Here is a 21,595-nt window from a genome sequence, read left to right as displayed (position 1 = left end):
TAGGCTTGTTCCAGTACACTGGAGCTGCTCCGGAGCAAACAGGAGTAAAAATACTTCCTTCTTTTTACTCCCGTTTGCTACCAGAATAAGAAAAAAGAGAAGAGAATTCAGGAATGGTTTTCTACCTGGTTGCTCCGGAGTACTTTCAGTTTGTCCTTGTACTACAACAAACCTACACGTAGAATTTTATTTATGCATCGATAGCATACTTTTCTACCTGCATCTCGTTTCTTCTGTTATAAATTTTATGCACTGGACATATTCGGTCTATCCTCTCATTGAATGCTTACTAGCAGTTTATGCTAGAAACTACATAAAAATCACAGCAGAATAAAAAAGGACGGGAATAGAAAGTATACTATGCATATTTTTGTTTCTCAGTGTAATTGCTTTGGTTTTATGACTCGCGTTTTTTTTTTGAAAAGGGCCAATAAGCATGCTGTCAAAATCCACTTTGAGAGGAAATACGATTAATCGCCGATTATGAAACACAGCAGTAAACGAAAGGGAAAAATTTTCTCTTTCATAAAACGTTAACATCCAATCTCGACGAGTTACGGTTTGTCTGGAATTTTCTCTCAAAGTGAATTTTGACAGTATGCTTATTGGCCGTTTACAAAAAACACGCGAGAAAATGTCAAATGTTCGGGATATTCTAGTACAGTCGTGATTTGTTTGTTGCTCACTTTTTGATTGGGCCATTGTTCAAATAAAAAGCATTAAGGTTCCCCCACACTGACGTGATTATGTCGCAGCGACTGCGAAAATTTCGCTTAGCGATTTCGTCGCGCTTCCTGCGACAGTGCGATTCGCATGTGTGCCCACACCGGCGCGAATTTCGCATTACAAGCGACACAAAGTGACATTTGCAAACTATAGTAGCTAGATGGGACAACCTCAATTTTAATCTCATGGTAATACGACGTATGTTGTCCTAAAATTAAAAAAATATATTTTTCGATTGTTTTATCAGCCATTCAGTGAGAATAGTGTATTTGTCCGCGTGTCTTTGTATTTAAAACATCTTTGCGTGAAGCAGGTCGTTTGCTCGACACAGTCTAGACACAGTAAGAAAACAAACAAGAAGAGAGGATAGTAAATCAGTTGACTATAAATATTGCATTATTCAACAATCTGTTTTCAGCTATAGTATACCAAGAAGCGCAGTGCTAGTTCAGCAACACAGAAATATACCTCAGAAGAATCAACTTTCACCGCTGACCAGGTTCGTGTTCTTGTCTGCGAATGTGACATTCGAGGTCGTAAACTACTGTTTGATTCCAGTGCGGTCGAGAAAATTTCCGGCGAATCCAATGCAGCAACAACGTCCACTTGCAGTACCGCAATACAAAGCCACAAAGCGATCCAACAGCGTGGGAAATTTTATCATCGCAAAATTTTATATCAGCACAACAGCTATACCAAAAGCGATACCACGTCGATGGCCGAAATGATTTTTGGTTCTGCACCTATAGTCTTCCAGGACAGCAGTTTGAAGGTACATTGATTAAAAACTCGAAAAACCATTAAGTATGCTTACGTGTTTCAGTAGCCAACAGTAGCAGCAACAGCAGTAAAAAAGTATCCACTTCCACCTACTTGGGCTATGAACTGCCAAGTATCGGTCAGAATGCACTATACAACGGCCGACATACGTCGGAAAGTGATCGTAGCTCCATAGGTACAACGTCACTACGGTCGTTTACTGTTACTTCGTCCACTTTGACGTAATATGATACTTCGTACAACCACAGACAAAGGCCACCACTGCCAATCGAGTTTGCGCATTTGGAGCATCTGGCAGATCCGAGACTTTCAACCAAAAGTGGCCTTGACTCAGGGTATGGTGGAACGGAACCTTGGGCGTTTTCATCATGTCAACCACGCCATCGCACCGAAGCAGTCTAGCATCAATTTCTAGTGATTTCGAAGACTTAGTTTAGATACCAGTATTGATATTCCACAGCCTCTGAATTGCACAAGTTTAGACAACTATAGTCAGTATGGCAGCTTTCATCGAGGTCAATACGAACATTAGCAGTCAAGTGACAGCGAGCGATGGTTGCGCCGGTGGTAAAAATCGACGGAATAGTGAAACCATAGTACTGACTAGACAAAAAGCGTTTAGTGGGGAAGTTCTTTCCACTGCAACCAATTATCACGGGAGACCTTTGCACAAAAAGGCACGTCTAGGAATTGTGCTGTGCGTTCAACTAAACGATGACATGCTGCAGGAAATTGAAGCATTCAGCTCGGAACACATGAGTATATTTGAATCAATGCTGTGTCGTTTAAGAATGGCGGCGGAAAACGCAAGCTACAGGTAGCCGCAGTTACTCCAGGTAGGCTTGATAGAAACCCTTCACTTACCTGTTCAAACAGTTGTGTTAATTTATTACTACAGATAATGCTGGCTGCCGGCATAACGCAGCAGTGCCCAGTGGATTTTTTTACTGTACCCAAACTGGTAAATTCCATGTGGCTAACGCTAAGCAGTGGTGCGTGCACTCTTGGAACTCAAAGCAGTCCATGTTCTAATCGGGCTGCGCTTAAAATTGATAGTAATTTTATGAACGATCTTTGTTACCTGCTATTGCTGGCCGACATTAAGGATACACATTTTTTCATCAGCGCACTACTAACGGCGATATTAAAGTACTACCTGGGCTGGGTGAGTACCATTGCCCCTGTGAGTGGTTCTGCTTACGAAGCAGATACAGATTGTGCTACAATACAGCGATAGAAGGAGAAGCGGTGCAAACTAACTACCAATCACCCGTACATCGTACTGTGGGTCCAATGTAGCTATTTGTATGGAACCGTCGGACACCCGGTGAAACTGTCGAGAAAAATCTGCAGAAGCCCCCAATTGAGCAATACCATGGATAAAATTCTAAATGAGCTATCTTACTTCGTAAGATGTAGCGAGATCAAGCGGGTTGTCCTCGTAAAGGCTTTCGACGAGTATAAAGCTGAGCAGGCATTCGCTGCGCAAAAGATTATAAATAATTATTCGCTCCTTATGTTAATTGTTAACTTTAACCAAAAATGCTTTTCCTTGACCTGATGTACAGTGTAAACTAACAGATTTTCGTACGTAATAAAACTGCAAAATTACGAAAAATACAAATTATAGCAACAGTGTCATAAGGTTTGGTGGAAATAACTGTGGAGAAAATAGAGGATTACACAAATCCCCCAGATTCTTGCGATCCGGATCTGCGATGGTTCGTTCGGCAACCACGACCAAAGACTAAACTTCGATGGCTGGTAATGAATAAGTCTTGCTGAGAGCGAACTGGTCCACGCAAAAGAATTGTGCATGTTTGATTCTATAAATTATTTCTTCATTTTTAATCGATAAAAATTCTTTATTGTGAACCAAGGAATTTATTAAACCAAACTTATTTTTTTGGTTAGATCAACCAAAATATCTTTTGAATCAATCTTACAAGTTTTGTTATCTGTGCTTTTCGAAGATCGACAAAATTATTGTTTGTTCCAAACAAATCAGTGATTCTAACAAAAGCATGCAGCTAATTGATTCAAAAGGACTGAATGCATTACATCAACAGTCCTTGTTGAATTGAAACAAATAAAAAATAAAAGTTGCTACGAAGAAGAAAATTTTTTCCACGTGCGTCAATGCTGGAGAAATTCGCTATTTTTAAATTAGGGAATTCAGATTTCGGTAAATTCTCATAGTGCTCAGATTTTCCGGACTCAAAGGGCGCAAGTGCAGCTTGAAAATAATCATGATGTCGCACAAAGGTTAGTGAATAAATTAAGTCGAATGCACATGGTGTGTTTTATGGTGCCTTCCTCTATTCCAGGACTCAAACAAAACACCCTGTGTGGCTTAAAAACGACAATCGCAGAACTGAAAACACATCACCGCACCAGAGATAAATAATACCCTTTTGAGAGAGCAGTTTCCTGTACTTCACCATCTCTGGTCCAACAGGAAGACAGCGTATTCGTGCGCCTTCTGCAATCTTTTTGGAAAAGCCGAGACACTCTGAAGCACTACATTATAGCGCATATCTGGAATAAACCACGCGCACGGCCAAAGGTACTACATAAAGGGACGGTGATTGGAATCGTATGCGCTGCATGTAATAAAATTTCATTTCGTTCCAAGCAAACCTACTCCGGAACAGGTTTGGAATCCCTTATGGATTCTCGCTCAAATGCAACAAACGATTGAGTCGGAATCGGTTGTTGCCTTTAAGCTCATAATGAATCCATTCAGAATTCCTAACCGATCCCGGAATGGGTTTGACTGGGCCATACTGCATCCATTCAGGATTCCGAAGCGGTTCCAGAATGATTTGACTGCGTAAAATTAATGCGTTTGTAGCCTGTTTTTAGAGAAAGGCCAATAAGTCAATGGCAAGTATTAACTTTGTGAGGTTCATTTGTACTGATGTTATCTGTTGTCAGCGAGTAATGGTTTGTTCTAAATTTGTCACCATGACAGTTGGCCTTTGGTTCCTATTAAAGAATAGGCATATTTTATATACAATAAAATTGGTTTTGATTCAATATTTGCTATGCATTGATTCAAATATTTGTTATGTTTAAAACAATAAAAGATATTATTTGATTTAACAAAATTGTTTTTTGTATTGAACATTTGACACGCATTGATCCAAATATTTTATTAGTTTTATTCAACAAAATGAGCTCATTGATTCAACAAAGTTGTTTGTTGTTTCGATTGTTGCTATGATAAAATCAATAAAAAATTTTGTTGGTCCAACTATTTTCCATGTTTGATCCAATAAATTCTTCAGAATTATTTCAACAATTGTTTTATTTATATAAACATGTATTTTTTATTGAACACAGAACAACTTGGTAAATTTATTATTTCAACCCTCATATTATTTGATATTAAAAATTATTTTTCTGCGTGTCGGAGTTATGTCAGACCGGGCTAAGTGACAATATATTGATTTCTAGAAAAGCAAGTTTAAAGTTTAAATTGCAGCATACTTTATATTGTATATACTATTGAAGAAAGGATAACAGTTGACTGAACAGTTCCAGATTGCCATTCGTATTAGTTTCCAGACTAGTGTCCGACTGAAAGTTGGGAAGGGCGTATGCAAGTTGGTTACTTATATGGCTGAAACTAGAATATAGTTATTGCGTTTTTTGCTATAGCATACCATCCGAGAATACACAATTGATAGCTTCATAAACTAACCGGTTCCATGTAATTTTACGGTGCGTTTTCCAGATTGCAATCTTCTTAACAATCTTTTTTTCAATAGTTTTTTACAAATCTCGTACATTCAGTGCATTTTTGTACAAGTAAATTCCATCGTGAATACAACCGGTGGGAGCTTCATGAGATCGATTGAATAGCGGTCTTCAGTAGGCTGATTTGTTCACATCTAGCTGCGTCAGGAACACCCGGTTCTCTTTTTGAATATTTCCCTAGACGTTGTCCTGATTGACAAAGTAGTAAATTCTACTTAAAGGACAGTACGTATCGGAGCTGGAGTATTTTTTACCGCTGGTTGGATCTACAAATTAGAAATCGTTGTTCTCTCGTATAATGACAAAAGTACTATCGCCTGTTAGGAGACTTTGTCCTCAGATAAGATACACATCGTACTCCAAAAAGATGTAAAACAAGGTAATAAAACACCTTAATCCTTCGGCGAAGCTTGGCTTCATAAATATTGTCTATCTTTGGAACCGATTAAAAATTACTCGGTTAGTGGACCGAATTCCGCCAATTTGTGAACATGCGTCCATGTTGTAGTGAATAGGAATTGGCGAAACATATCGCCTATATATCATTAGCTCCACGTTTTCATCGATCACAAAGGGAACGTTGATCGGACCAAGCAGCCTTGTAACGCAGACCCTTTCGCCACTGATAAACATTGCTAGCGGTAGCATTCCCTCCTGGGAAACTCGCTGCGGTACTCCTCTCCTCACAGATAAATAAGCACCAGTCTGCTGCAACACCACACACTCCAGCCCGTTGGTGCCGAACTTGGGAGTCTCCACATTCGGTACCAGGATTATAAACAAGGAGATGTAAGTTAACTCTCGCATATACTGCCCATAACAGCATAAGAGTCCCATGTTAAAAAACAGCAAGCCGAGAAAAACGCTGTTCAAGATTTCCCATCCATTGAGCCAAATATATGCCATGTTTTGGTATTTTTTTTGATATTTTCTAAACAAACCCGGTAATCTTATTTGTGCAGTGTGATTCAGTGGTGATACAGAATACAATCCAACGGATAACTCATTTTCGACAAAAATCCACATGGGACTCTTTTGCGTTTATGGGCAGTATACGGCAGATTAGATCCGGTTAGCATAGAGGCGAAGACTACATATTAAGAAGACTGATATCTCTTTCCTTCCCCCATACAAACGAGAAGCGACAGAGGTTACAGCACCTCTATTGTCTGCAGGTAGGAAGCTTAATGTAAAAGTGTATATGTGTGTGTGCATCACTATGGGAAGTACCCGCAAGTGGCGTTGCTGTTACTGTCTCCAGATTCTGGACAGAGTTAGCAGTCTTCTTGATATGCAGTCTTCGATAGAGGTGTATTCAGATGATTTGTCGTTGCTGCTCGTATATCCGACTAGAAGCAGTGGGGTTTTGATTTCGAATGTTCTCTCAATCTAGGCGGACAGATACATGTACATATACACGTGAGAAATTGAGCAGCTATCAGTAGGTCTGTTCCAGGAGAAACTGGAAGTACTCCGGAGAAAATCGTTCCTTTACTCTCTTCTTTTTGCTCCTGTTTACTCCGGAGTGATTTCCTTGTACTGGAACAAAGCTAGTGTGAGTATATTTTGATTTGATGTGCACTTGCTCTATTGGGTTATACCGTTAACCAACATACAGAACTTGCTCGACGAGAGGTTGCTATTTATTCGTCCAGCTGAAGAAACATGATTATCATCTGATCGCATGGGAATTCCGATCGAGTCCGTACCCAAGATTTCATCGATTATCTTTATGTTGTGGGGAACTTCAATCTCCCGCTCGATTTGCGGTATGAACTTTATATTCTTATATTTCAGATTGTTATGGAATCTTTGGCATAACATGTTCAACCGTTCATTGGCGTTAATTTCTTCCCTCAAACAAAATGCTAAAACATCTTCGTTGAACAAGAAATGATCGTCCTTTTCCGGGAGGCCTTTCTCATCATCCGTAGTATTACCGACGTTTCGTTTTTCCAATGCTTTCACTAATTCTTCTACGTCGGAATCGTTGGGTTCGTCGAACTATTTTTCGATCAGCTCTTTGGAAAGATGAGTCCGCTTTGGAATATTTTTTATTCTCGAAGGACTTGAAGCACTGGATTATAGTAAATAGCTCCAACCACCCTACTTTCAATTCAATTCTACCGCTCCAGTATTTATTCGATTTACCTGGCTTTCATACGGTATGTAATCTTCGTTTTCAAATAGCTTTGTTGGACTTGGTAATGGTATAGAAGCGTCCATCAGTTTGGTTTTGAAATTTAGGCGATTTTTTCGTATAACTATTTTCATTTTTTTCGGAATTCTGGTCAACTTATGTAAAGTTGAGATGCGCCAAATGACAATAGTTGATTAGTCTGCGCCATCTTGAATATCTGGCGAACACCCAGCGACTGTGACACAATGCTCGCACGCAGCGATTGTTCAAAAATCGCTGCAATTTCGCAACAGCCGACGCGAAAAGTTCGCGTCAGTATGGGAGCGCACATCTGTCGCCATGAGCAGAGTTGCTAGCGACAAATCGCTTCGCGAAATTTTCGCAGTCGCTGCGACAAAATCGCGTCAGTGTGGGGGAACCTTTAAACTAGCATTTGCTCAGCTTCTTGAGATTCGAGAAGTCGAGCAGCTGCGTTGAGCATTTACTCAAGTTGGTATGAATAAAACTTTGCTTTGACAGTTGCTTTCTCAAATTGAGTATTTGCTTTTCGAACATCTGATTTGGTATGAATAAAGTTACAAATCGTGAGTAAATACTCAGCGAATGCTAAGCAAAAGGTCGACATTTCTGAGTATGCTCGGTTGCATGCTAGAAAAATTTTGAACATGAAATCTTTTTTTTTAGTTATTTAATCAGTAATCCATGCGTTCTGTGTGCACATCATCGGTAAACAATTATCGGCAACATTTTAAAAATAAATTTTATCGCATTCGGTCTGAAATGAAAACTCTTTAAAATGCCACATGGAATTTAAAAAAATTATATGCACTCCGAACAATAAGGTTTCGTTATGATGATTATATAGTGCAGTCGCTTTAACCAAACCGATTTGTATTAAAAGGCTGAACATGTTCCGAAATTTGTTTTGTGTAGTTAGTTAAGTGAATTTGGGGAATTTAATGGTTTTGACATGTTACTAAGCGTTTGTTATTACTACAATCATTAATCAAGACCAGTTTTTTGACGTAGCCTAATCTACGCATACTGGCAGTTCTGCATAAATGTTTCTGTTTGAAATGTTTAGCCCATTTTTATACATTAATAGAATTAAAAAGGTTTTGCGACAAAGAATCTCCAATCTGAACAACGTTTTTTTGGTTTCTTTTGGAGTGTCAAATAACTGCAAAATTTTAGCTCGATTAAATACGGCCTGGTATACCCCATTATAATATATTTATTATATATATATATATATATATATATATATATATATATATATATATATATATATATATATATATATATATATATATATATATATATATATATATATATATATATATATATATATATATATATATATATATATATATATATATATATATATATATATATATATATATATATATATATATATATATATATATATATATATATATATATATATATATATATATATATATATATATATATATATATATATATATATATATATATATATATATATATATATATATATATATATATATATATATATATATATATATATATATATATATATATATATATATTTGAAATTCGTATGGGGAATCCTACTTTTTTTAAATTTCTTGGTCGGGTTTCTTCAGAACTGAAATATCTTTCACAAACACTAAAAACAACTTTAAAATTCTGTGCACAACGTTTGGACGAATTTCATGCAGTCCATCGGGTCACAGCCAACATTAAAGTAGTCGAACATTTTTGAGAAAATCCTGAATAAAATCTGTGGTAACCAACTATCCCAACCGGTTGACACGAGGTGTGAAGTAATACTGCCTAGCCCTGTGTTGCCTGTGCTAGGGCGCAGTGTGAGATACGAACACGTACCAATACTATCCGATCAAACCATTCATTATGGATTCCAAATCAAATGCAACAACCGATTCTGAGTTGGAATCGGTTGTTGCATTTGATTTGGAATCCATAATGACTCCATTCAGAAATCCGAACCGGTTCCGGAATGAGTTTAACTGGGTAACAGCGTATGATCGAGGGGTACCACATCTACCCTTTTTTATTTGGTTTTGTTTGATAATTTAATTGCGATTATTACTGTTATAACCTAGCAAGGTGTGAGGAATGTTTAATTCATACTTGATTCGTTCGTCAAGGACTGTAGCAACATTTTGGTTTCGGTATTCGACCTGATCTTCGGATGGGTGCTTCAAAGTGGCTATCTCCAGATGAGATAATTTCCGACTCCGTATCTATCGGTTGCGTGGCGATCAATGGGCTGTTATAGTGTAGTTGATTTTCTACCTGTGACAATTTGTTATTAATTATTTTATTGAGGTGAACCTCTTGTATTATGTGGAATGTTTGTTATTACCTGAAGTGGTTTTGGAGTCATTGCATCCGTTCCGTAATCTGCGGGCCACATTTGTACTGGATCATTACTTAGTGGCTCTGAATTGTTTTGCAGATGAGACGTGTTACGTTCGTAACGCTGAGGTGAGCTGAGGTCATCCATTTGTGATAGTTTATATCTAAGTTTCCTACTCTGAAGAAGTTCACTCGGGGCCTTACCAGTCACGCTGTGAGGTGAATTGTTAGATAAAATCAAATAATCGCCAAGTTCCACCTTCCAATTGCCATATAGTGCGTTGGATATCTTTAGTCGCTTCAATAAGGATCTGTTTTGGCGTTCCACTTCACCATTCGCCTGTGGCCAGTAAGGTGTACTGTGATTCAGATGGATTCCAAGTTTTTCACAAAATGTTTCAAATTCCTTCGAGACGAATTGTTTTCCATTATCCAAAGTAATTGTCCTCGGATAACCCCAAGTCCTGAAAATCCTCTTCAATCTTTGATTTGTTTCTTGAGCTGTAATCCTGGTCATTATTTCAAGTTCCATATATCTACTGAAATAATCAATCACAACGAGAATATATTCCCCGCTTGGTAATGGGCCGAGAAAGTCAATGGCTAAATCAATCCACGGCTTTTCTGGCATAGATCGTCGGCTCATCGGCTCCGGTGGGTTTGCAGAATGTACTAAACGGCAACCTTCGCATGCTTCACAAAGTTTTATAATTTCTTTATGCATGTTTGGCCACCAGCATTTATCTCGCAAACGACTTTTCATGGCAGATTGGCCAGGGTGACCCTCATGTGCTATTTGGCACATCCGGTCTCGGAGGGCTCGTGGTATAACTAATTTTGAACCTCGCATAACCTCATGTAACTTAATTCGTTCTGAAATGGGGCATATGGTTTTAGTGTCGAGCTTCCCCAATTGCTTGACATAATCGCTTTACGTACTGTACCTAGTTCCTCATCGCATTTAGTTTCCTCCACAACTTCTGAAATGTCGATGGCCGCGGCTTCTTGGATAGCTTTTATTTCAATCTCTGTGTTTTTATCGAACTCTTCTGCACCATCACCATTTAACAAAGCCAACGTTTCTACTGCAACTCTGCGTATGTAAACCTCTGACTCTTCATTCCAGGAAGGGTCATCCACGTGAGAAGCCAACCTGGATAGACAATCAGCTAAATTTGCCGATCCTTTTCGATAAACTACGTTGAATGAAAAAGCTTGAAGTCGTAGAAGCCATCGCTCAATTCTAAGAGTCGGGCTGGAGGTTTTAGTAAACACTGTCTCGAGCGGTCGATGATCAGTTTCAAGTTCGAACGTGATGCCAATCAAATAGATTCTGAATCGTTCAACGGCCCACACAACGGCGAGCGCTTCCTTTTCAATCGGAGGGTATTTCATCTCCGTTTCTGAAAGGCTTTTGGAGGCAAAGCTAATGACTCTTGGATTATTCGTCTTAAATTGAATGAGGATCGCTCCCAGACCAACGCCGGATGCGTCGGTTACTACTAAGGTTCGATCTGTTGGATCATAGTAACCTAGGTGCTCTAGGCATCCAATTCGTTGTTTTATTAAATTAAAAGCATCTTCATGTTGCCGGTTCCAAACATAATTTGTGGATTGTTTGACAAGTTCGCGTAATGGATGATTAGCCGTCGCTAAATCAGGGATGAAGCGTGACACAAAAGTTACTAAGCCAAGGAAGCATCGTAGCTCTTCTTTCGACTTCGGAGACCGACAATTCAAAATAGACCGGATCTTATCATCTGACGGAAGAACTTCTTTCTCCTATGCAAGAAATTTCTTACTCGTATCCGTTCATAGATTTTTTGCTTTAACGTTTCGCATGTTCATTGTTTGCCATGTCGTGTCGTCAATAGACCTTTCTCGTCCGAACTAACCCCCTTTTTTCTTATTTTTATTCAAAAGACTACACATTTTTAAGAATATTTCCGCTGAAATGAGACTTTTTAGAGCTATCGTGATTTTTTAATGATTTTTTTTAAATTTGAAAAATGCAAGAATGTTGAGTATTTTTTTCACCTTTGCTAGAATGGTGGGACTCAAAATATGTATTTGGGCAGCACTGTTTTGCATATTTTTGCTTGGCTTCCTGACAACGCGGCAAATGAACCCGCTTGGAAGAAAAACGGGCAGCCAGCAAAAATCCGTCAGGATTCCGGCAGCTGTCAAAATTATCAAAATGGCGCTGCCAGAATTCAGCTATACTCCTTCCAGTTATGGCAGGCAGATTCGCCTCACCGGTTCTGTTTTGTTTATCGTTGTTTTATTTTCGCCCTATTTATATTTTTCCAAGAAGGATAGTTTTGGCAGATGAAAAAATAGGAAGAAACAAAGATTTTGGTTTCAAACAAGGTAAGTAATATGGATTTCATGTCTCCAGACATGTTTTTATTATAAATTTACTGCCGTTCTAAGCATAATTGTCCCATGTATATAGGGAATCCTATAGAACATGGGACAAATATGCTTATAACGGCAGCTTACATGAAATTAAAAAAAATTAAGAAAAAATACAAGCAAAACCTGAAGCGGTGCAAAACCGGTCCTGCCGGTGCGTGCCTGGCAGAAATCCGGCAGAAAAAACCGTTAATAACCGTAAGGCGAAAAATTCTGCCAGAAACGGTTGTTGCATTTGAGCCGGCTGGCTGGGCAGCGCTCTGCCAGCCAGACCCCCAGAAATTCTGCCAGAGTTTTTATTTCGCTGCCGGCTATCTGGGGGGAATCCTGCCAGGCACGTCCGAGCGGGAAGTGGTGAGTCGCGGTACAAAGTTCATTGGATATGTAAACAAACTAAAGTGAACCTCTCGGTGGAGAACGTTGCATGGTAATGTTTAACCTCACTTTTTTGACAGTTCAAAGAGATTGTTTACATGATCTTGGAATTTTTGTTGATTCGATCATAGTATGAGAAACTTGGTTTGGTTCGCTGCCAAATGTTAACACTTTCCCAACAAGGTCGCTCAGCTATATTTTTTAATTGATGTCGGCATCATACATTGTTCCGTTAAATTTAACATTTTTACTTTTCTTGTACATGATTCATTGAAGAAGCAAGGAATTTCCAGCTAAACATTTGAAAAAGGCCTATAAAATGATTATAAAGGATTATTGTAACTGATTCCAAAAGGATTATAAAGGCAGTGAAATACGTACTCAATGAATTAAGGGGTGTGTCTGATGTAAACAAGATGCGCAATCAAACTAAATAAAACAGTATTCAATTTTTAAATAGAATTATAATGAATTCGACCAAAACTTCTTTTGCCTTTTTCTCATTTTCAAATTTTTGGGTAGAATTTAGATTATTTTATCGTTGTTGCGATCAATTTCGTTTGGTTTGTTTTGTTCACAATGTTCACGCAGAGCATTTTGGTGATCTATGGCAATTGATGACCTTTACACCCCATACTAGGTCCGCTCCTGTTGCAGCTGTTTCGCCCTGTCCGGCACCGAGTCAACCGATAGTCCAACCTGCGCCGCACTCGTCTGTCGCTATGTCAATGGCAGGGACTTGGATTAAAGGCCAAAATTTCAGCTACGGTTGATGCAATCGGTTTGCCTTCGGCCACGTTGGACATTCGGCTAACGGGAATATTCAGCGATTCCGATTCGAAGGAAGCAGCGCCAGTAGCAGACTGCTTCGGTTCAGCAATACGTTCCGGTATCGGACGAAGCTAACACTCCGACAGGACGAAGGTTTCAACGAGGGGCTCAGGCATAAGTAGCAGAGTCCTTGCACTTCCTGCTTGTCGAGTGAACAATTCCGATGAAACCACTGCCGCTCTCGCCAAGTTAGATCACCGTAATAAGTGCGACGTCAGCGGTATAGTGCCAGGATTAGTCGAGAACAGTGCCAGGACTGACTTGCCAAGAGCTACAAGATTAAATAGCAATGCGTTTTTAAAGTGACCATAGTATAAGGTAGAGGCTTTGGCCAGATGATTTATTCAGCAGAATAAGATAGCAAAATTACCCAAAACATAAGACCTGGCTGCCGAAGTGAATCCACACACATCATCACCTACAGAGGCAAGCAATATTGGAACGCAGCGAAATTCCTCACAATGAATTGATCTCGTTAGGTGAAATTCCAGGAAGTACAATTTTCATAGCACAATTTAGTCGACCGAAATTGTAGTCCTCAGTCGAGAGAGAGACTGATAGAGTAGCAGCAACTAGGAATTTTCTTACGAAAGCTAGCAGCGGTTTCGCGTATCCTACGCTAAGTAGAGAGCGTTAAGACAGATCTCCGAAACATGTCAAGTGCTATCAGATGAGAAAAAACGTCGCATCTATGACCAGTGCGACAAGGACGGTCAGCTGACCAACGGTTCCGTCCGGTACCACCATAACACACGGCACCGGCGACACATATATATATATTCACAACATACTAATTACTTATCCTTCCGAAAAAGTAAATAAATTGACTATGCAATTTATCATTCGCTGCCTAGTTATTTCCTGCCAATTTGAACAAGACAGCAGTTGCAGAAAGCTTTATTGCGGTGCAAAAATGATGGCAACTCGGGATATAATATAAATTTACATATAATTTCTCCTCCCTCCAGAATGTATAATGCTTTGCATTCTTATCACTCCTATCAAATCCTTCTTACTCCTTAATGTCAGTGCCGAGCACTGTTTTGCATTTGCCGGCTGAATCAACGACAATGCGATAATCGTCAATCGACGAAACTTTTGCTGTGATGGAACTTGAACACGAATAATAAATAATTGTTCCATTCGAAAGCGATAACCTTGTTGTCCTCATGTTTGCAGCTATCATACGCTGGTAGGCATTCTGATCAATGGAAACGTTTTTCGGTATGGGTATTGAACGATCATTTCAACAACTTATCATCGACCGAATTCGTTACCTATAAAGTTCAGGTAAACTTCACTACCTAAAAATGAGTAATAAATCGGATCATCTTGTTAGGACTTAACCCACGAGCAAACAAACAAATGTGTACAAATCCTTATCCATCATCCAGAAAGCAATCGTTTTATAGCCCAATGCTTGATCTTACGATTCAGCATATGCCATCGGGTTTTGCATCCAGCGCCGATTGGTCACTCATCTCGAAACGAAAGGTTTATTGTATTCAAGCTTGTGTGAAAAGGTCGATTCTAAATGGTTGCATAATGTGGCACCAGGTTCCCATTGTTCCAATCCTCATCCCTCTTGAGTTGATAGTCTTTCAAAGAGCATCGAAAGTATTCAAGTAATGTAAATTTTAAAAGTCCATGTAAACAAGTCTTAGGTAAACAAGCACACTGAACTGTCAGAAAAGTGAGGTTATACATTTTCATGCAATGCTCTATGTTTTTGACAGGTATATGAATGAATCATTTCAGCATCAGTGATGCCAGGTCTATTTAAACAATAGCCTGCAGTGAAAATATAAAAGTCTGCAGATTGCTACAAAAATCTTCAATAAATTTGACATAGAAATCACAGAGAACAGACGTCCATCTTTAGCATTCAACTTGTGTAAAAATCTCTAATGGTTTCGAAGGTAGTTGGGATATCCAAACCAGGTGCGCTACTGTCGTCCTGTTTTTTTGTGGCTGAGTTCGACTGAATTGACAGCGGTTATTCCTCTACCCAGTCAAACTAGTCCGGAACCGGTTCGGACTTCCAGTATGAATCCCAGCTCAAATGCATCAACCGATAGAGTCAGGATCGGTTGTTTTCTTTGAGCAAGATTCCACACTGAATCCATTCAGGATTTCGAACTGGTTCCGGAATGGATTTGACGGATAGTTGGGATAAGTTGGTTTGGCGGCGCTAGTGTTTATCGTAGGGTAAAGTGCCTATTTTAACCATACTAATCAAGGTGCCTCACTAATTCATTAATTTCTCGGCCTACAATCAATGGAATGTGAAAAAATTGACATCAACTGCTTTGCTTCGTCGTTAAGAACCAATATAATAACACAAATGCGCTGAAAACAGCGAAATTCTCATGTTTGAGCGCAACGAAAACTCGAATCGAGTGCCCCTATTGTTGCGCTACCATTTGACTCAATGCGTTGAACAAAGATGGCAGACACTGCTCTAACCAACGGCTTCAAATGGGTAGGGTGATAATAGAAACATGGCGAAAATGGGCTCAACACCCTATATTAATTCTAATGTTTACACACGTTTTTTAAATATTTTTGTTCGATCATGGATGTCTGTTCTCTGTGTAGAAAAGTAGTATGTATATATTTTAAATGATCAAAAATGTTGAAGGCTTGTGTATAAATTGGCTGGCATAGGCTTTGCTCTGCTAAATATTTGTAATCTGCAAAACATCTGCAGTGAAAATGCAAAATCTGCAGATTTACTAATATATATGCAGATCTGGCATCCTTTTAGTATTCCCCACAGGAAATTCATCCAAATGGTGTAAAAATACGGGGAAACAAGGCAAGATAGGTATTCAGAATATGGGGTTAAATGAGCAGCTTGCACTATTTTTGATTTTTTCAATAGTTAGAGGTACCAAATCATCGCGGCAATCGGCAGTAACGAATTGGGGAATAAAAAGGAAGCATCCTATCATATAAAATTTTTTGACGAGAAAGGTCTATTAAATTGAATTTCGAACCCGAGTCAATCAACATCTCTATGTTTACTCCTCCAACTCTGCATTGAATAAGTTCGTCGTCTAGAGCTTCTACCAACGGCTTTAAAGAGACCTATTCCACGGCACCGGGCACAAAGTTGATTATGTTGGTTGTATCCGCATTTAGTACAACGTGGGGAATTTCTGTGAAACGAATCTGGTTGCCCAAAATTTGTCCTGCTTAAATTCGTGTACGTTCTCTGCACGTCTGTAGATAATTGGACTGCAGATTTTCCGTTAATTTTTGACGCCTGATATTTTACTGCTTGGTGTGAATTGACGACTTTTGTACACTCATCCAACGTCAAATTTTCCTTCTCTAGAAGTTTTTCTCGTAGGTCCCCTGGCGCAAACTGTATGATCTTATCTAACACCGCAATTTGCCGACTTTCCAGCACGCTTTTCCCGAAGGTACATTTTTCTGCCTTTTGCTGGACTCGTTCTACAATTTTTTCAATTGGTTCCTCCGTCTCAGGTGACATCATCCAAAACAAATACCTTTCAAAGCTCTCGTGTTGCTTTGGGGAAAAATGATTATCCAGTTTCGCTTTTGCCGCTGCAAATGGATCGTCGCTTTCCTCTGATTCCATGTCGGCTCCCGGAATACCGTCAAAAACGTTCTGCAACTCTAATCCTCCCATTGCAAGTAACTGAATCTTTTTCATCGAACCGTCCGTGATACTCGAGGCCTTCATCACACGCTCAAATCCCCGAATCCATCCGTTCCAGGCACTGCGCACTTTCGAGAAAGGAAGATGTTTGAACCGAAATTGAGGTAAATTGTATGCCGCTGGATTAAATGCAGATGTAGTTTGCAACAGCACGACCTGTTTCTGTGCGTCATTTTGATTAGTTTCCTAAAAAAATGCGAAGGAAAGGGTCATTTACTTTGTCTACGGGGCTAGCCTTCAACGAATTTAATCATTGACATCTCTATGAAAATCTCCCAACGAATTGAATCATTGGTCTTTTTTTATTTTTTTTCGGTGTGTTCAATCCTCGACTAGTAGTAAACAGCACCAACGAATTTAATCATTGACATTAAGCTGTATGAATAAAAACTAGCATTTGCTCAGCTTCTTGAGATTCGAGCAGTCGAGCAGTTGCGTTGAGCATTTACTCAAGTCGGTATGAATAAAACTTTACTTTGACAGTTGCTTTCTCAATTTGAGCTTTTGCTTTTCGAACATCGGATTCCATATGAATAAAGTGGTAAATCTTAAGCAAATGCTCAGCTAATGCTGAGCAAACACAGTAAATTTCTGAGCATGCTCAGATGCATGCTAAATTTGTTTTTTTTATGCGTCGCGAGGAAAACAAAGTAGAATACATGACATTTAGCATCGATTGTGGATGGCCAATTACTAACAATCTTAATTTAGCAACAAGTAAGTAGTATGTTTGTTTTTTTTTATTTATTTTTTTTCCAACTTACAAGAAGATTCCTTTCCGCAGTTAAAACCTGCAGATATTACCAGATTGCAGTAGGAGAGAATTTTCTTCAATTATCTTATAGTGCGTATGGTATAAAAGTTATGTTTGAACCAGTGGGATGTCGCACAGAACAGGAAGCGTTTTTTCGGGGCAGTACGATGGTCGTTTCTAAGTTATTTCGGTGTGCCTAAAGAAAGAAATAGCAATGTGGAACGACGTATTTAAATCATTCAATCCAAAATCCCCATATCAACTAATCAACATTGATCATTGCTGGATAATGCCTTTACTGCCGTTATAAGCTTAAAAGCTTAATTATATATATATATATATATATATATATATATATATATATATATATATATATATATATATATATATATATATATATATATATATATATATATATATATATATATATATATATATATATATATATATATATAATATATATATATATATATATATATATATATATATATATATATATATATATATATATATATATATATATATATATATATATATACATACATATATATATATATATATATATATATATATATATATATATATATATATATATATATATATATATATATATATATATATATATATATATATATATATATATATATATATATATATATATATATATATATATATATATATATATATATATATATATATATATATATATATATATATATATATATATATATATATATATATATATATATATATATATATATATATATATATATATATATATATATATATATATATATATATATATATATATATATATATATATATATATGGGACAATTATGGTAGAACGGCAGTTTAAATTCAATCAAAATGCTTTTCTTGTACCGGAACAACTGACTGATCCAAAATGACGCTCCAACAAGGGAAAACAGACTAAATGTTGTTTGCAATTTACCCAAGGTTTGTAAGAAAACATTGTTTATTTTATTTCGACAAAATAATTCACAAAATAATCACAATACACATACATTTTACATATTTACATATCAATATGTTTATTTTTTATATATCTGAAATCACTAGTTATCGCTTGGCTCTCCGTTTTTCAGCAAACTCAACTTTAGAGAAGCAATTTCTTGCTTCATTTTCAGCAGTTTTATTTCTTCCGCATGCAGTTCACTTTGTTGTTGAATGTTCAATTCTTGCTGTTGACGAATTAAATTGTCCTGTGTGCGCATTAAACTCAGCTGCTCTCGCAGTACCGTGTTTTGCAGCTCTATTAATTCACTTTGCGATATCTGGAAGAAGTGAAAAGTGAAATAGTTTGATAAAGTGATTTGCTACTGTTATTTTCAATGAATACTTTTTTCGTTAGGCTTTAAAAGAATATCAAAATGTATGGGAAATATTTTCTTACCCGTGGTGTGCTTGTACGCGTCGCACGAGATGTACTCGGCGTGACCACGGGCGTTGAAGTGCTAGCAGAACTGGGTAGTGGTTCATTGGAAGGTCCTGCTTCTTGTGAATCGTCTGTTCCAATAGAAATACCGTCTGCAAAAATATACTAAATATTATCACAGTTTATAAAGAACAGTTGCGCAAAGACTGAAGCAAATCTACCTATTGAACACTCAAAACGTCTACCTATCGGACACGAAGAATAGCAATGCTCGAATGCGTGGGGAGTATCGTTATTATGTGATTATAAGTATGAGAAAAAATTCAATGATGTAATATTAACGTTTAAATAATGTTTATATTTTGTTTAATGACAATTATTAAAAAATATATGTTCGCTGATATTCAAATTTGGCACTATTTTAAACACCGGAACAGCTCTTCCACCGACAGTGGAAATATGAAGGTATTTCTCATAGTTAAAGTGCAGCTAAAATTTTGACAAATTTGTGTATGCATTCCACTTATACATATGTACCTGTTTCAAATTTATCTTACGCTTCAAATTCGACTGTTTTTTGTCACACCGCAATCAGACGGCAAGCGGCAAAAATCAACGCATTTCGTTCTTAGTTGCGGATCAGTTGAGAACCGGAAAAAGCTTAAATTCTTTATACGATGCTATTTATCGTACTGATTTTTACAAAATAAAACTAAACACTTAATTTTAAATTTTTAAATGCACAAAGTTAACTTCTAACTGAAGCGTTCGGGTTAAGTCATTTGATATTTAACTAAAAATAAAAGGTTGCCAAAATTTAAAAAAGACCAATGATTGGTCCAATGTTGCCAATCCTCTTTGCGCAACTCTACTATTAAAAACTCTGATTATTATGTTTAAAGTTAGGCACAAATCTCCTATCAACATGGGGAACGTGCCATTTGAGCCAGACGCTACTGATTGGTTAATGATTCCATACAAGAATACTGTGAATGAAGAACAAAAATCATACAACATATTGCACACCAAAGAAAGGGCGATAATCGAAAGACTATTCGGTCAGGTTAAGCAACGGTTTCCGATCCTTCAATCCAAAATCCGTATAAAGACTGAAAGAATACCAACCATGATAGTTGCTTGCTTCACTCTTCACAATGTTGCTAAATATCTCAATGTCGAGGATTTTTCCCTAGCTGAGGAGGAGTTAAATGGACCAAGCAATGATTTTCCTGAACGAGAAGCAAATGATACAAGTAATACGTTACTACAACGCGGAAACGCCGACGAGATGCAATTGCATCATTCATCCATGGATAACAAAAATGCATAAGTATTTCTAATTTCTAACAGCTTTTTCGTTTGTTTATTCGTTTATTTTAGTAATTTTTTTGATAGGCTTAAAAAAATAAAATCGATTGCACTAAAAAATAAAATCGATATTATGTAACGAATATTTGCGATTATGATTTTATTAACTACAGCAAATCTCTGAATCTCCATAAAAACTGATGCTATAAAGGAAGTCGGAGTTTATGTACCAGAAAAAGCTCAACGTTTTTCGTATATAGATAATTGACTTATATCGTATCTGTAGCTATTACCTGCTACCCGGTACTGCAATTAACGTTATGCCTTTTTTATTAACATTCTAGCGCGCAACAGAATCATTGCTGTGGATGTTAATTTTGATGGTTATTAAATTTGCGCAAGCAGAAACACGTTGTAAAACGTGCATTCAAAATGGGGAGGGGGAGATAGAAACCAGCCCCTAAAACAAGCGATGCTTCGTCTGAAAGTCGGAGGAAGCTGTATCGCTTGGCGGCCACACATGTGCCTTGCGTAACGGTTTATCGGTTAGACTTGGCGACACGTTCCAGTTCGTCCTTCTTCTTGATGGCGTACGAGTTAGAGGAATCCTTAGCAGCGTTAATCAATACTGAAATACTGAATACTTTTTTCGTTAGGCTTTAAAAGAATATTAAAATGTATGGGAAATATTTTCTTACCCGTGGTGTGCTTGTACGCGTCGCACGAGATGTACTCGGCGTGACCACGGGCGTTGAAGTGCTACCAGAACTGGGTAGTGGTTCATTGGAAGGTCCTGCTTCTTGTGAATCGTCTGTTCCAATAGAAATACCGTCTGCAAAAATATACTAATTATTATCACAGTTTATAAAGAACAGTTGCGCAAAGACTGAAGCAAATCTACCTATTGAACACTCAAAACGTCTACCTATCGGACACGAAGAATAGCAATGCTCGAATGCGTGGGGAGTATCGTTTTTATGTGATTATAAGTATGAGAAAAAATTCAATGATGTAATATTAACGTTTAAATAATGTTAATATTTTGTTTAATGAC

General features: G+C 37.6%; 1 protein-coding gene and 1 long non-coding RNA gene across 16 annotated transcripts in view; both read left to right on the top strand.

Annotated features, from left to right (window-relative positions):
- LOC131678358 (neuronal acetylcholine receptor subunit alpha-7) overlaps positions 1-21,595 on the top strand; it is a 1,795,942-nt gene that overhangs the window by 449,820 nt on the left and 1,324,527 nt on the right. The gene's annotated exons all lie outside the window — the stretch shown is intronic.
- LOC131678370 (uncharacterized) lies at positions 1,149-4,527 on the top strand. Its single transcript, XR_009303646.1, has 3 exons — positions 1,149-1,225; positions 1,285-2,342; positions 2,405-4,527. It is a non-coding gene; the product is annotated as an uncharacterized LOC131678370 (long non-coding RNA).

This window comes from Topomyia yanbarensis, chromosome 2 (assembly GCF_030247195.1).
Source record: "Topomyia yanbarensis strain Yona2022 chromosome 2, ASM3024719v1, whole genome shotgun sequence".
NCBI lineage: Eukaryota > Metazoa > Arthropoda > Insecta > Diptera > Culicidae > Topomyia > Topomyia yanbarensis.
The sequence above is the reverse complement of the archived record's forward strand: the minus strand, read 5'-3'. Positions and strand labels throughout refer to the sequence as shown.